Source organism: Callithrix jacchus, chromosome 7, assembly GCF_049354715.1.
Source record: "Callithrix jacchus isolate 240 chromosome 7, calJac240_pri, whole genome shotgun sequence".
NCBI classification, from domain to species: domain Eukaryota; kingdom Metazoa; phylum Chordata; class Mammalia; order Primates; family Cebidae; genus Callithrix; species Callithrix jacchus.
In genome coordinates, this window is record NC_133508.1 from 8529136 (window position 1) to 8542965 (window position 13830).

Consider the following 13830-nt stretch of genomic DNA (forward strand, 5'->3'; position numbering starts at 1 on the left):
GGGATGCTTTCAACATTTTCCCATTCGGGAGGATGTTAGCTGTGAGTTTGTCGTGTATGGCTCCTATTATTTTTAGATATATCTTCAATATATAGTTTGCTAAGGGTTTTATGAGAAAGAAATGTTGGATTCTATGAAATGCTTTTGTATCTCTTTTGAAATGACCATATGGTTTTTCTTTTAAATTTTGGTTATGTGGTGAATCAAATTTATTGATTTGTGGATGTTGAAACACCCCTTCTTTCTGGAATAAAACCCACTTGATCATGAAAATTATCTCTTCGATGTGCTCTTGCTTTCGGTTTACTAGTATTTTGTTGGGAACATTTGCATCCATGTTCATCAGGGATATTGGCCTTTAGATTTTACGTTGTGTTGTTGACTGACTTTGGTATCAAGGTGATGCTTGTTTCCTGGAAGGAGTTACAGAGAAATCCTTTCTTCTCCATATTATAAAATACCTACAGGAAGGTTTGTCTCGGATCTTCTTTGTACACTCATAAAATCTGGCTGTGAATCCATCTGGTCCTGATCCTCTTGGTGTTGTTTTCACTGATTACATGTACTTGCTTATTATTGGTGTGTTTAGAATTTTTATTTCTTGGTTCAGTTTTGAGAACTTGTATATTTCCAATAATTCAATCATTTTCTTTAGGTTTTCTATATTGTGTGCACGGAGATGTTCACAGTAACATTTGTTAGCTTTTGTATTCTGTTCTAGCAGTCGTCATGTCGCCTTTGTCTTTTCTGATTTTGCTCTTCAAATTTTCTCTCTGTCTTTCTTGGTTGATATAACTAGCAGGCTATCATTTTTTTTCTTAAGCTTTCAAATAATGAATTTTTAATTTCAGGAATTTTCCAGTCACAGATGTTATTTCCACACATCTGGACACACTGTACTTGCGTCCTGTGAAATTGGGACAAGGCCAGCAGATGTGTCCTCCGGCTCCTCAGGTTCAGGGCGTGAACTGCTCTCAGACCACTAAGAAACACTGAAGAGGAGCAATGGAGTTTATTTGTGGACACCCCCGTGAGAATGGCCAGACAGGCAGTCTTGGGAGGGAACAGTAAGTATGGAGATGTGTGACTAGGATCCATCATGAGCTCATAGCAATGGCAGTGGGGTCTGTGTTTAGCGTTTGAGCATTTCCACACTCTTCTGGCCCAGCAGACAGGAGCTGCAGCCACTTAGGGCAGGACACGGAGCCTTGGGGGAAAGTGTGTGCCTAGACTCATGTTTTGCTGCAGCTACCCAGCCTTTGGGATCCATGTAGGTTTAAGCAGTGCTTCTGCCTGTTCTCCAAGCTCTCCACTGACACTACAAAGGTCTGTGGGGATCATGGGAATTCCTGTAGTTAGGATCTCAGAGGTATCTCAGGGTAGAGAGATTATTTGAAGAAAATAATCACTAGAAAGTTTGATTTGTACCGTCTTTTTCTTCAACTGTTTACAAATAAGTGTTAATTTAGTTAACCTGTATATGATATATAAGGTTGTTGTAAAATCAATAATGCAATATGAAGAGGAACCGAGATATGGAAAAATGGAATTATTTAGGAAATTGAAGTTAAAGGAGTATTGAGTCCAAAGATTTGTGTGATTATAGGATGTTGTATATAATCTCCATGTGACTACAAAGATAATAACTACAGAATATAAACAAGAGAAAATGAGAAGAAAATTCAAATATCACTCAAAAATCATACAAACACAAAAATATAGTAATGAAACATATGGAAGACAAAAGGAAACATGGACAAAAAAATGAAAAAGCTAACTCCATGTCATTTCATACAGGTACTGTAACTTCACAATGGGGACGTTGGAAGAAATGTGTTGTTAGGTGGTTTCCTCATTTCATGAACACCACAAATCTCTTCTAAGAAACTGGTTATTAAGTAGCCTCCTAACTAGTTTTCCATTTTATCCCTTACCAACCTGCATTCTACTCTCCACACAGCAGCTCAGTTTCGTCCAGTGTCTCCTCATCTGTCCTAGGGTAAAAGCCAACTTCTTTCAGTGGCCTGCGGGGCTCTGCCTAAACATGGCCCTCCCTTCCTTTCTGACCTCTTTCCGAATACTGCTGTCCCCAGAACACGCCTGGCCTGCCCTTGCTGCAGGGACTGTGCTCTTCAGATCTCTCTGCCTGAAGCCCTCTTCCCCAGCTGTCAGCAAGGCTGGCTTCCTCCGCTCCTTCAGGTTTTCCCTCAGATGTGTCTGTCTCAGTGAGGATTCCCTGTTTATGCTATTTGTAATCTCATTTGTCCCTGCACTCTTTCCCTGCCAGGGCTTTCATCATACCACGTGGTTCTCATTCTATATACTTAATACTTTTTTGTCTGCTTCTCTCTTTTTGAAAGTGAGCTCAATGAGGGCTTAGATTTTTCTCTCTTTTTATTGCCTACAACAGTATCTTGCACACTATAGATACTCACTAAATATTTACTTTTGAATGAAATACACTTTCATATAATTTTTGAATATGTTCCTTGGAGGCCATTGCAACATATTTTCTGACACTGCTTCCTCCCCATCTTACAGAGTTGCACGTGTCCTTCTGCCTCCTTGGGTGCATGGTGCTGTATTAGAATTGCCATTTGCACTTTCTCCCCTTGTGTGGGTTTCATGTTGCTAAGGTTGTAGTGACCTGTGTGCAGCCACGTAGAGTTGAGCTAGTAGCTCTGCTCAGATCCTCAAAGGGCTGCAGAAAAGGCATAAGCCTAAAGCAGGGTCTCCCTGAAGGCTTAGAGGGGCATAACCTGCTTCCAAGGTTTGGGGTGAACTGGCAGGATTTAGTTTTGTCTGGACTGTTGGAATGAAAACCTCAGTTTCTAGCTGGCTGGTGACCAGAGGCCCCACTCAGTTCCTCTCCATGTGAGCCTCTCCTACATTGCCACCAATATTATCAAAGTTTGAAAACAGAGAAAACAGTAGAGTTTCCTGCACAATGAAAATTACAATTTTGTATTTCCTAATGGTGGAAATAATATCACACTTCCTTACAATAGTCAATTGTTTAGAATAAAGACACAAGTACCAGCCACAGTTGATGAGAGGGTGTTACACAAGGGCACAGTACCAGGAGGCAGGCCTCGTGGGGAAAGAACTTGCCATCTGCCACCTGTTATCCAATAGCCGTGAGCTCCCTGAGAGTCTCATCTCCTTGGTAGTCTTTGAAAACCGGAGGAAGTAAAAATAGTTCCAGGGGACGACAAACACCTTTCCAGTTACAGAGGGAAGATGGATTCTGAAAAGTGTTTGCTACAAAGCCTGACGTCGAATCTATAAATATTTCAGGATAATGCTTAATGCAAGTGTTATGAGAAGAGGGGCAGGGAGCATGAGGCCTTGCTTTAAATTTGCTAAGAATGAAATCGGCCCATTCTCTTTCACTGACACATTTCCTAGACTGCCCAATTAGGGAAATGAGAGAGAAATAATGTCTCTTAGTTTAGCAAACCATTTAGTACAAAATACAGGTTAATACTGCAAACATGTTGACAGATTTTTAATCTACTGCATGATGAGCTTCAGGCTATTACCATCAATGAAGACATGCTTTTCTTGTGACTTGGCACAGAACTTAACCCCATCTCTGTAGGAAATTCAACAGTTTTACCAATGTAATATAAGCAGTATACTTACCGAATTTAGAGCTGATACAATGTTGGAATAAATATAAACTATAGGGAATCAGAATCAGGCAGAATTTGGATCTTGCCCAGCCGGAACTATGGGTTCAGAATAAGATAAATGACAATGTCATGTTTCAGGATGACTTCTAACAAATACAGGTGGGAGAAAGCACAGCATAATAGACACATGAAAGAAAATACCACTTAGGCGTCTTCTCTAGCTCTCCACTTATTAGTGCAGAGTGTAATTTCAATGATGTGGTTTTTATGGCCTGCTTTGTAGGAGCTAAGAGAATAAGGAGAAGGCTGGTCAACCTCATCCAGGGAGGTTATTGAATAAGTCATCTTCTCTTTTTGTAATACTTCATAATGTGATAATTAAACTTATTACTTAAAATTTTAAAAAGAGGTGTTTTTAGCAACAACTGGTGACTCTGCTGTTTCAAAGTCAGTTATTTTGAACCCTTCAAGGTATTAACCTTCGTCTAGACCTGCTGCCCTCATCTACAGAGGATGCAAGTGTCCAAGGTGACTTACGCAGGAGGCCATTTAGGCTGAGCCTCCTGGTGTTCTGAATTGGATGCCATGTTTAGTTTTCATTATCTCATGGTTGCTGTGTGTGTGTTCATGTTTACAAAAGCAGTTGAGGCCCTGGAATTCCAAGTTGTTCTGTTAAGAGCCAGGCCGCTTTGCTATCTCCTATCTTTGTTCAAAACCAACCAACAAACAAAAAACAGCAATGAGAAGAAGGAGTCATAAATGATGTTAGGCTGTAGCAGGTGCATCTGGGATAAGTCGGAGATCAGAAGCCTGCAGGAGACCAGGAGGGAGTTGAGCAGGCTGTTGTAGAAAGATGCCATGGCTGGAACAAAAGCAAGAGCACAAAATGTATCCGTGATCTCAGACAGGTTTTTCCTGCAAAACATTTGAGGAAGCAAATCAGAAAAAATGGGGTGGGGTTGGACACAGGAGGGTGTTCCTAAGAAATTTCATTACGTGTGTGACTGGCGCCAGACATCAGGCTTTATTCAAGGAATTCTAATAAGCGGTTTTCAAAGGAATTAGTAATCAAATATAGGTGAGAAAGTTAACTTCAGTCCTGTAGTAGAATTAGTTTTTTTTTTGAGGCGGAGTTTCGCTCTTGTTACCCAGGCTGGAGTGCCATGGCGTGATCTCGGCTCACCGCAACCTCCGCCTCCTGGGTTCAGGCAATTCTCCTGCCTCAGCCTCCAGAGTAGCTGGGATTACAGGCACGCGCCACCATACCCAGCTAATTTTTTGTATTTTTAGTAGAGACGGGGTTTCACCATGTTGACCAGAATGGTCTCGATCTCTTGACCTCGTGATCCACTCACCTCGGCCTCCCAAAGTGCTGGGATTACAGGTGTGAGCCACCATGCCCGGCCCAGAATTAGTTTTTTGAAATGACCACCCTCATAACTTTGCATCTTGTAAAGGAAGTCTAGTATACTTATCAAGGACAAATTGGTATGGTTAATCTTTCAACTAAAGAATCAAGTTTGAACAACACAGAGGAGAAAATCAAAGTCCTCTGGCATTCACAGCATTGAATGAGGGTCCTGAAAATACTCCCAGAGAGACAGACAAGAATCACAGAAAAGGATCTGGCCTGACTCCAGCTTCATTTCTAAATCATTGGCGGCTGTCATCTTCAACCTGCCCACTTGTATTTGGGGCAAATAAAGAATACATGTTCATTGCAGCACTGTTTACAATAGCAAAGACCTGGAATCAACCAAAATGCCATTGATAATAGACTGGATTGGAAAAATGTGGCACATATACACCATGGAATATTATGCAGCAATCAGAAATGATGAGTTTGTGTCGTTTGTAGGGACATGGATGAATCTGGAGAACGTCATCCTCAGCAAACTGACACAAGAACAGAAAATGAAACACCGCATATTCTCACTAATAGGCGGGTGATGAAAAATGAGAACACATGGACACAGAAAGGGGAGTACTAAACACTGGGGTCTTTTGGGGGGAAAAGGGGAGGGCCGGTGGGAGGGGGAGGTGGGGAGGGATAGCCTGGGGAGAAATGCCAAATGTGGGTGAAGGGGAGAAGGAAAGAAAAGCACACTGCCATGTGTGTTCCTACACAACTGTCTTACATGCTCTGCTCATGTACCCCAAAACCTAAAATCCAATAAAAAATTAAAAAAAAAAAAAAAGAATACAGAAGCTTTGTTTCCCACTGGGCTGTCAGTGAGGAAAAGGAGGAAAGACAGATTAGCTGGGGACGATGACGGCTCTAAAGCAAAGCCATTCTGTGAGGCTGAATGATGGACACTTCCTTCGAAAGCTGGGGTGTGGCACTTACGCTCCCGATCACATAAGTGGACCCCAGGGGGTCTGAGGTTTGTTAGGTCAGCTGTATTTGTACATGTAGTAATTTTTCGTTTCATTTCAGACCAGCACCTGGTAGACAGCGGAAGCTTGGAAAGGCTCATCTGGGCTTCCATTTAACTGACTCCAAGGTCACAGAGATTTTTGTACTAAGTAGCACAGCAAACTATTGACTATGGGGATTCTGAGATTGATAATTTTGTGGGTATATTATCTTTCTTACTATTAAAAATGTCAATGTTACCTAACATATCAAATGCTTTCTATGTGTTTTACATGCATTATTTTACCTAATTCCTTAACAACTGGCCTAGGTAAGTACTCAGTAAAATTTGTTGCATTTTAAAAGTCCAAGCTCAGGCTGCTCTCACCTTCTGCTCTGGTCAGAGTCACTCTGCTCTTGGTTAGAAACGTGAAGGGCCAAGGGCCCGAGGGGGTGAAAAGCCGAAGTAAATACTTAGTGGCAGCTTTGCCGTGAGGTTGTTGGTGCTGGAAGTATTTGGCAGAGAGTTTCAACCATCTAAACTTCTGTCATATAAGAAGCCACTGTGATTCTGTTACAGGACCATCAGTATGTTAAAAATGTAGTAGTCTTTCATTTTGAGGTATGACCAGAAGTTTTTTGTCTTATGACCAAGAAAATGAAGGATTCTGGACACGAAGGGTGAGGGTGGAGTTAAAATTTATTAAGTGAAGGAAGACAGTTTTCTGTAGCAGAGAGGAGGCCGGTATGGATTGCTAACTATGAGCTCAGGTCTCAGGTTTGACGGACAGGGAAGGGAAAGAATGTGTTGACTGGTCTTGGAGAAGGTGTAATTCAGCTTGGCCTGGGACCTTGGTTTGGGGTCAATCGGACACCGAAGTGAAAGTTTGGCCCAGGACCCTGGTCCAGGACTAACCAGGAGTTGAAGTGAAATCTTGGCCTGGGACCTTGGCCCAGGAGCAATCAGATGCTGATGTGATGTTTCGTAAAGGCTCATCTCATACTTCACATGTCCTCAGAATGAAAGGAAAGTACCCACCAGAGTCTGTGTACATGACCACAAAAGGGGAAGCGCTTCTAGAAGTGTGTTCGTTACAGAGGACGAACGCGTTTCTCTGTTGGGTCTTGTTCTCTGAATACTGCAGTTGTTGGCATGTATTAGGCAGAAAAGACAAAGGTGTTTTTATGTTGGGCCTTGTTTTTACCTGAGTGAGCCAGGGTTTTGTGTAAGTTTCCTTATCTGCGTGTGTAGTCTGATTTTTTTTAGGCTGTTTCTCTGTTCAAAGGAGTTTTACCAAGAACTCACTCTAACTGTTTAACTTTTTTCTCTCATTTTTACCCTAAGGAGTGGAGTCCCTCATTGTTGTTAGGGAGACTGGTGTTGTCTTTTCTGGCTATTTCTTCTTGGAGGGTGGTGTCAGGTGGGGAATAGTAGTTAGAGTTTTTCTTGGGGTTGGTTTAAGGGTCCTTGGAAGAAAGGTATGTTTATGTGTAGTGTTATTAGTATTATTATTCAGAGTTCGATAGTTTTTAGGTGGGAAGAAATAATTTGGGCTATTAGAGTATATGTATTAAAATGAAACAAGGGGGCATAAGGATAGTTTAAAAATTCTGCGGTTGTTGGTATGTCCTGATAATTGGTGGTTATGCTTATCTCTGTTAAGGTTTGGGAGTATGAAAGCTTGGTTTTGGTTAGTTTTTTGGCCTTCTTTTCTCAAATAAAGAAACCTCTGGGTTATGAGTATTCTATTTATTCTTATGACCTGGTAGGATTTGCAGGGCAATTGTTCAGAACTAGGATATTATTCCTAGCCAAAATTCATATATTTATGTCTTTTTATAAAAAACATATTTTACTGTTTTCATATACTTTGCATGTGAATTTATTTATAGAAGTCCCAATTATATGTCACAATGTTAATCTTTAGTAATCTTTAATATAAAACCTGGTAAGTTGTTGTAATTATGTATTAGGCATAAAGTCTGACTTTTTCTAGTATAGTTACAGGTGTGGTTATTTCCATATGTCCTCAGGTCTTATTAATTGTGAAGTAGGCAGTCTAACAGTTTTTAAAGGTCAAAGAAGTCATTTTCCATCTTAAAATACTTAGTAAATTTAGTATATGACTTGTGTAATTTAGACCACATGTTTATATCTTGAAGACATTTGTCTTTTACCAATACTTTTTAAGACTTTTTATTTGTTAAAGATTAAAGTCATGTGAACTAAGAGGCATTATGGCTTTTACTTTTCCTTCAGAATATTTGGTGGTGTTGATTTTTTTAGGTCAATTAATTAGAGTTCTTTTTTTTATAGCTAGCACATGCATAACATATATGTGACTATATAGTCAGAAGACCTAGTCGTGGTAAGATTTTCTGTTTGTCAGTCTTTTAATTGGATTATTGATCTCAGGGTGAAAATTTAGACAGAAATGTTAAATTCCCCTTTACATTTCTAGGAAATCAGAAAACCAGTACGTATTTGAATTACACTCCTGATTACTACAACACCTGCTGAGTTTAGGCACAGGAATATATCCACAGTTTGTAAACATGCTGTCACATTGTATACAAAGAAGCACTGGAAGACATGAGAGCCATGAAAAAGGAGGAAAATGCAGCAGGAAATGCTGGAAGTTCTGGTGCCAACGCCCTGACAGGCGCTTGGGAACTGGAGCCAGTCCAGGGGCCTTCAGGTAACACTGAGGTGTAGCCTCCGCCAGAGACTTTCAGTTGTCTTAGGGCATCTTTTCAGCTGCATGTGACAGTGAGGGCTTCCACGAAAGGAAACTGGAGAACAGAGTTAACATTCCAAATACCTGAGGATGATGGGGATTGAAAACGTCCCCTTCAGGAAGCCTGTCCCCTGAGTTGTAACGCTGGCAGCCGCCCTACTCACTGACAGGAACCCAGCGTCTCATTTGCTCTTGATAGAAAAATAAAACTGAAGTGAAAGTAAAGACTTTGGAGGTCAGCTCCTGCTTACCCTTCCTGTGAACCCATTCCCAGCCGATGCACCAGAAATATTTTACCGTCTCAGCAATGTACCAAAAACGTAGTAGTCTCTCGTTAGGTATCAGCCAACCTTTTTTGACTTACAACCAAGAAAATTAAGGGATGTGGACACAAAGGGTGAGGTTAGAAGGCAAGTTTAATAAGTGAAAGAAGAAACCTCTCTGTAGTAGACAGGGGGCCTGAATGGGTTGTCAACTGTGAGGTTGGGTCTGGGTGTTTTTAACTGGGAAGAAAAGGAATGTGTCGACTGGACTTGGAGAATGTTACTCAACCTTGCCTTGGACCTAGGCCCAGGACCACTTAGAGACTGAAGGGGAAGTTTTGTCCAGGACCTTGGTCCAAGCCTGGCTGGGAGCAATCAGAGGCTGAAGTGATGATTCTTAGAGGGTCAGCTCACAGTCAAAAGCATGTCCAAAAAAGGAAAGGAAAGTGCCCACTAGAATCCACCGTAGCCCCCAGTGTACACGTCCACAAAAGGCGAAGAGACTGTTTTCTAGAAACCTGTTGATTCTACAAAGGACAAAGGCATTTCTATGCTGGGTTTTGTTCTCTTATTAGTGTAGTTGTGGGCATGTCTTAGGCATAAAGGACAAAGGCGTTTTTGTGTCTTGTTCTTTTATCCGAGAAGGCCAGAGACTTGAATAAGTTTCCTCATCTGTGTCGGCAGCCTTATTTTTTCAGACCATTTCTCTGTTTAAAGGAGTTTTACCAAGAACCTGCCCTAACTGACTAAGTTTTTTCTCTCAATTCCACTCATTAGAAAATAGAAGGGAAGACTTAGGAGGTATAACGTCCAATAGGGACTAGATTGTGCATCTCACGAAATACACTATTCAGCCATCCACTCAGTTGATTGCAGGAAAATTGAAGTGTCACTCTCTGGGCCTTGTGAGGTAAGGCCAGCTTTGGGGTTGCTTTGCAAGAATTGCTCTAAAAAATGACTGAACAAGTGCTTAATCTTTGTAGAACTATAACATGAGACCTCAATAGAAAACAGCTGTCAGATGGGGCCAGTTGCTTTTCAATTATCCATTTTATCCCCTAAGTATAAGGTATGTCTAACATATGTTATATTACATTTTTACAATTGATTCATATGGAATGAGATGTGATTTTTTTTCCATGCTCCAGGGTGAAGCCAATTTCTCTAATTTATTTGGGAATAGAAGTTATGCTGGAGTTTAGTCAGCGTCCTCAGAGTACAGGTCTATCACTGAAACTGCATCATCAAAATTGGAGAAAGAGGCCAGCAGGAAACTGTCGGTGAAAATGCTGTTGGGAAAATGCATTGATTTTCTCTGAGTTGGGTAGATCATCAACTCTTCTTACTCCTGTCTTGTAGATTTCCAAAAGCCAGGCTGCCGAGGCCACCAAAGTGGCTCTTGATGTAGGCTTCTGCCATATTGATTCAGCATACTTGTACCAAAATGAGGAGGAGGTTGGACAAGCCGTCTGAGAGAAGATTACTGATGGTATCACAAAGAGAGAGGACGTATTCTACACCACCAAGGTGAAAGTTCTGTGTGTGCAGTGCCCAGAGGCCACCGTCAGTTCAGATACGTTATTTCGAAAGGAAAATATGGTCTAAGTTGAATTCTTTATTTGCCTCCTAATATTGTGAAGGGACATTATAGAAAGAGAAACGGAAATGACTTGCTTACTGTGAAATATGTGACTAGTAGAACACAGTTCTTCAGTGTCTCTGAGCATCAGACAGCATTCATATATAAAATGGAAATAATGATACTTATCTCCCTTAACTGTTGTGTAGATTAACCAAGCCACTAAAGCTCCACTCCTTCAATTTTTCAGTAGAGGCTCTCAGGACATATCAAGAAAGGTCAGATATTATTCAGAAAAGGGAGCCAGACAAGAAAATACTTTTTCTCAAATAAGCATTGAGTTTTCTGAACTTTCTAAAATTGTCCCAGCTGGAAATCCATGCTTCCAATGTAAACAGCTGAGGTCTCCAAGATGCACCCTGTGTCTGTTTATATCAATAACAACTTCTTTGGAGCATGTGAGTCTCTCAGAAGAATCTTCCTAGGAATTTATCATGCAGGACAAGAGACTCTGTTCTCCCTGTCCTGCCATTTCTTGACTCATTTCAGTGGATGACTCCTCTAACCCTTGATAGTTAAAGTTGGTTTTCCTGCCCCATCTTAGTTTTAGTCACAGATTTCTTCCATTGCCATAATTCAAGGAAATCTCAGTGTCCCATCAATGACCTGATTTACACTGAGTAGCATATATTTAGCCCCAGCTCTTTCGGCTTTAGACCACAGGGTTTTGAGACTCACATCTCAATGTCTGACCATGAAGTTTAATTTTGGTCCCCAAATGTGTGAAATTATAATCCACTTTGTTTCTTTTGGCCACTGCAGCCTTGGGCTACTTTCTTTCAGCCAGAATACGTTCGCCCAGCCCCGGAAAGGTCACTGAAGAAACTTGGACTGCACTGTGTAGATCTCTTCATGATTCACGTACCATTCGCTATGAAGGTCAGTTTTGTTTTTCCTTGTCACGCTCAAGACTGTTTTTTCACTGTTGGAGGCACCTGAATATCTCATTCTAGCTTTGTTTCCTGGGTTCTTCCTGAGAGAGGTGCCTAGGATTGCTAAATCTCTTATGAGTCTCATTCACAATCGAGTGACTGTACCAAGATTTTCTGTCTGTCCTTGTCCCCCAGCCTTAAGGGGGTTTTAGATTCAATCATCTCACTTCCTCTACCCTTGACAGTTGAGGACATTGGCCTGTATTTCTCAGTGCTTGTGTTCCTGAGTGGAGGCCCTGAACCATTAGGGTCCTCAAGAATGTTGAGTTACCACAGACTGCAGAGATACAATGGAAAACCTTACCTCTGCAGGGGAGGGTGTCCCATATGTACCCCTCAGCCCAACGAGAGAGAGGTGCCTGGGATAGCACAGATGGCACAGCTGGGCTCCTTTGGGCTTCACTCATCCAACCTCTCATTACAGTGGACACTGGCTTAGCACATCAGATGTCCTCACTCTCTGAGTTGGGTGAACATAAACTGGGGCTAAACCACTGTTGAGTCATTATATTAAGTGCTGTCCTACACACCCCTCCACACCAGCTTTTCCTTGGTAAACAAAATAAATTCCAATTTCAGGTATCTGAAGGCACAGATATATTTTTGGCTGAAATAGAAAGGTCTTTGAAAGTCTAATCTGAGATTCTTTTAAATAGCTTCAGCAAAGCCAATTTATAAAGAGCCTATTGACCAATAATTATTCTTGCTGCGAGATATGCAAATAATCATGTCGAGAATAATAAGACTAAGACATGTTTTGCAAATAAATTCATTCTCTCATTATTTGTCTTTGGTAAAAACCAGGGACTGGAAAAAAAAAAGTTTCAAAAGAAACTATAGTGGTCGAGAGTGGTGGCTCATGCCTGTAATCCAAGCACTTTGGGTGGTCAGGGTGGGCAGATCACAAGGTTAGGAGATTGAGACCATCCTGGCCAACATGGTGAAATTCCATCTCTACTAAAAATACAAAAATTAGCTGGGCGTGGTGGGCATATACCTGTAATCCCAGATACTCAGGAGGCTGAGGCAGGAGAATCACTTGAACCAGGGAGTGGGAGGTTGCAGTGAGCTGAGGTCAAGTCACTGCACTCCAGCCTGGTGACAGAGCCAGATTCCTAAAAAAAAAAATAAAGAAACTATGGTACACCTGTTTTTAGCTTCTACCCTTGTCCATTGTTTCTCAGTTTTTATCACTTGCCTACAATTTATCTGGTCTGAATTCTAAATTATTTTCTGCCTACAAGTCAACAAAATTATGTGTCCATTTATTTCTCCTACTTTCTTTACTCGGAATCACCAAACATTTAAATATCTGTAACAGCTATATATATATTTGTACTTACTGCCCGTAGAGTTTTTAGTAGTAAAGACTAAATCTGTTTTCCAGGACTGTGTTCCTTTTCTCGTTATGATCTGACCTTGGTATCTTTTTTTCTATTTTTTATTTCTTTCCGTCCATATTTTCTTCCATACGACACAAGACTTCACAACCCCCTAGGAATTAGCCTTCCTAGCAACCCAGGACGTGATCTAGGAATGAGCCTTCCTAGGAAAGGAAAGAAGGAAAAATGTATTCTCTGGACACCAAATTCACTACGCCAGAAGGAAAGTTAAGCTTGGGAATGGAGTCATCCAAAAGCTGCCTTCCTTTTATTTCCAAACAAATAGCTGTAATTTTACATGCTACTATATCGTATGTAAAATGTAGATTTACTGAGTGAAAGACAAATGCACAGTTGAATTTTTTCTCTACTGCTTTCTTTTCCAATGTAAGATGTAGATTCAGTGAGCACTAATCAGAGGCTTGCAAGAGTGTAACCACTTGCCTCATTGTATACCTGCCCTGCTTTTTCTTAATCCTCAAATATCTGTTCTTTAGATATTTACCCTTTAGATAGTGAAGCTCCCAAAATCCTCTTTGAAAAAACTAAAGATCTTACTGTGACTTGCATTTTTCTTTCTGGGGTCTGTCCTCAACCTTGCCAAATTAAACCTCTAATAGATTGATATCTGCCTCAGTTATTTTTGGTGTACAATAAGGTCAATTACTTATTTGAGGCACATGTGTGTTATTGCTGACTCAAGGACACCTGCATCTCTCCTCCCCACTTCTTTTTCTTACTTTCCTTCTTCCCTGCTTCTCCCCTTCTCTATATCCCCTGTACAACTGAGCAGTTCCCTGAGATTTTATACAGTCTGGGAAAAGTTTAAATTCTTGTCAACCCCACGAACCCACACTCTTCAGGCAGAAGCCCTGACATAGCAGC

General features: G+C 41.0%; 1 protein-coding gene across 1 annotated transcript in view; it reads left to right on the plus strand.

The window, feature by feature from the left end:
* The first annotated feature begins 976 nt into the window (after positions 1 to 976).
* LOC100405255 (aldo-keto reductase family 1 member C4-like) overlaps positions 977 to 13830 on the plus strand; it is a 40512-nt gene continuing 27658 nt past the window's right edge. The window contains 3 exon segments of the mRNA XM_054258446.2: positions 977 to 1067; positions 5494 to 10519; positions 11394 to 11510. The gene's annotated coding sequence lies outside the window, so the exon portion shown is untranslated.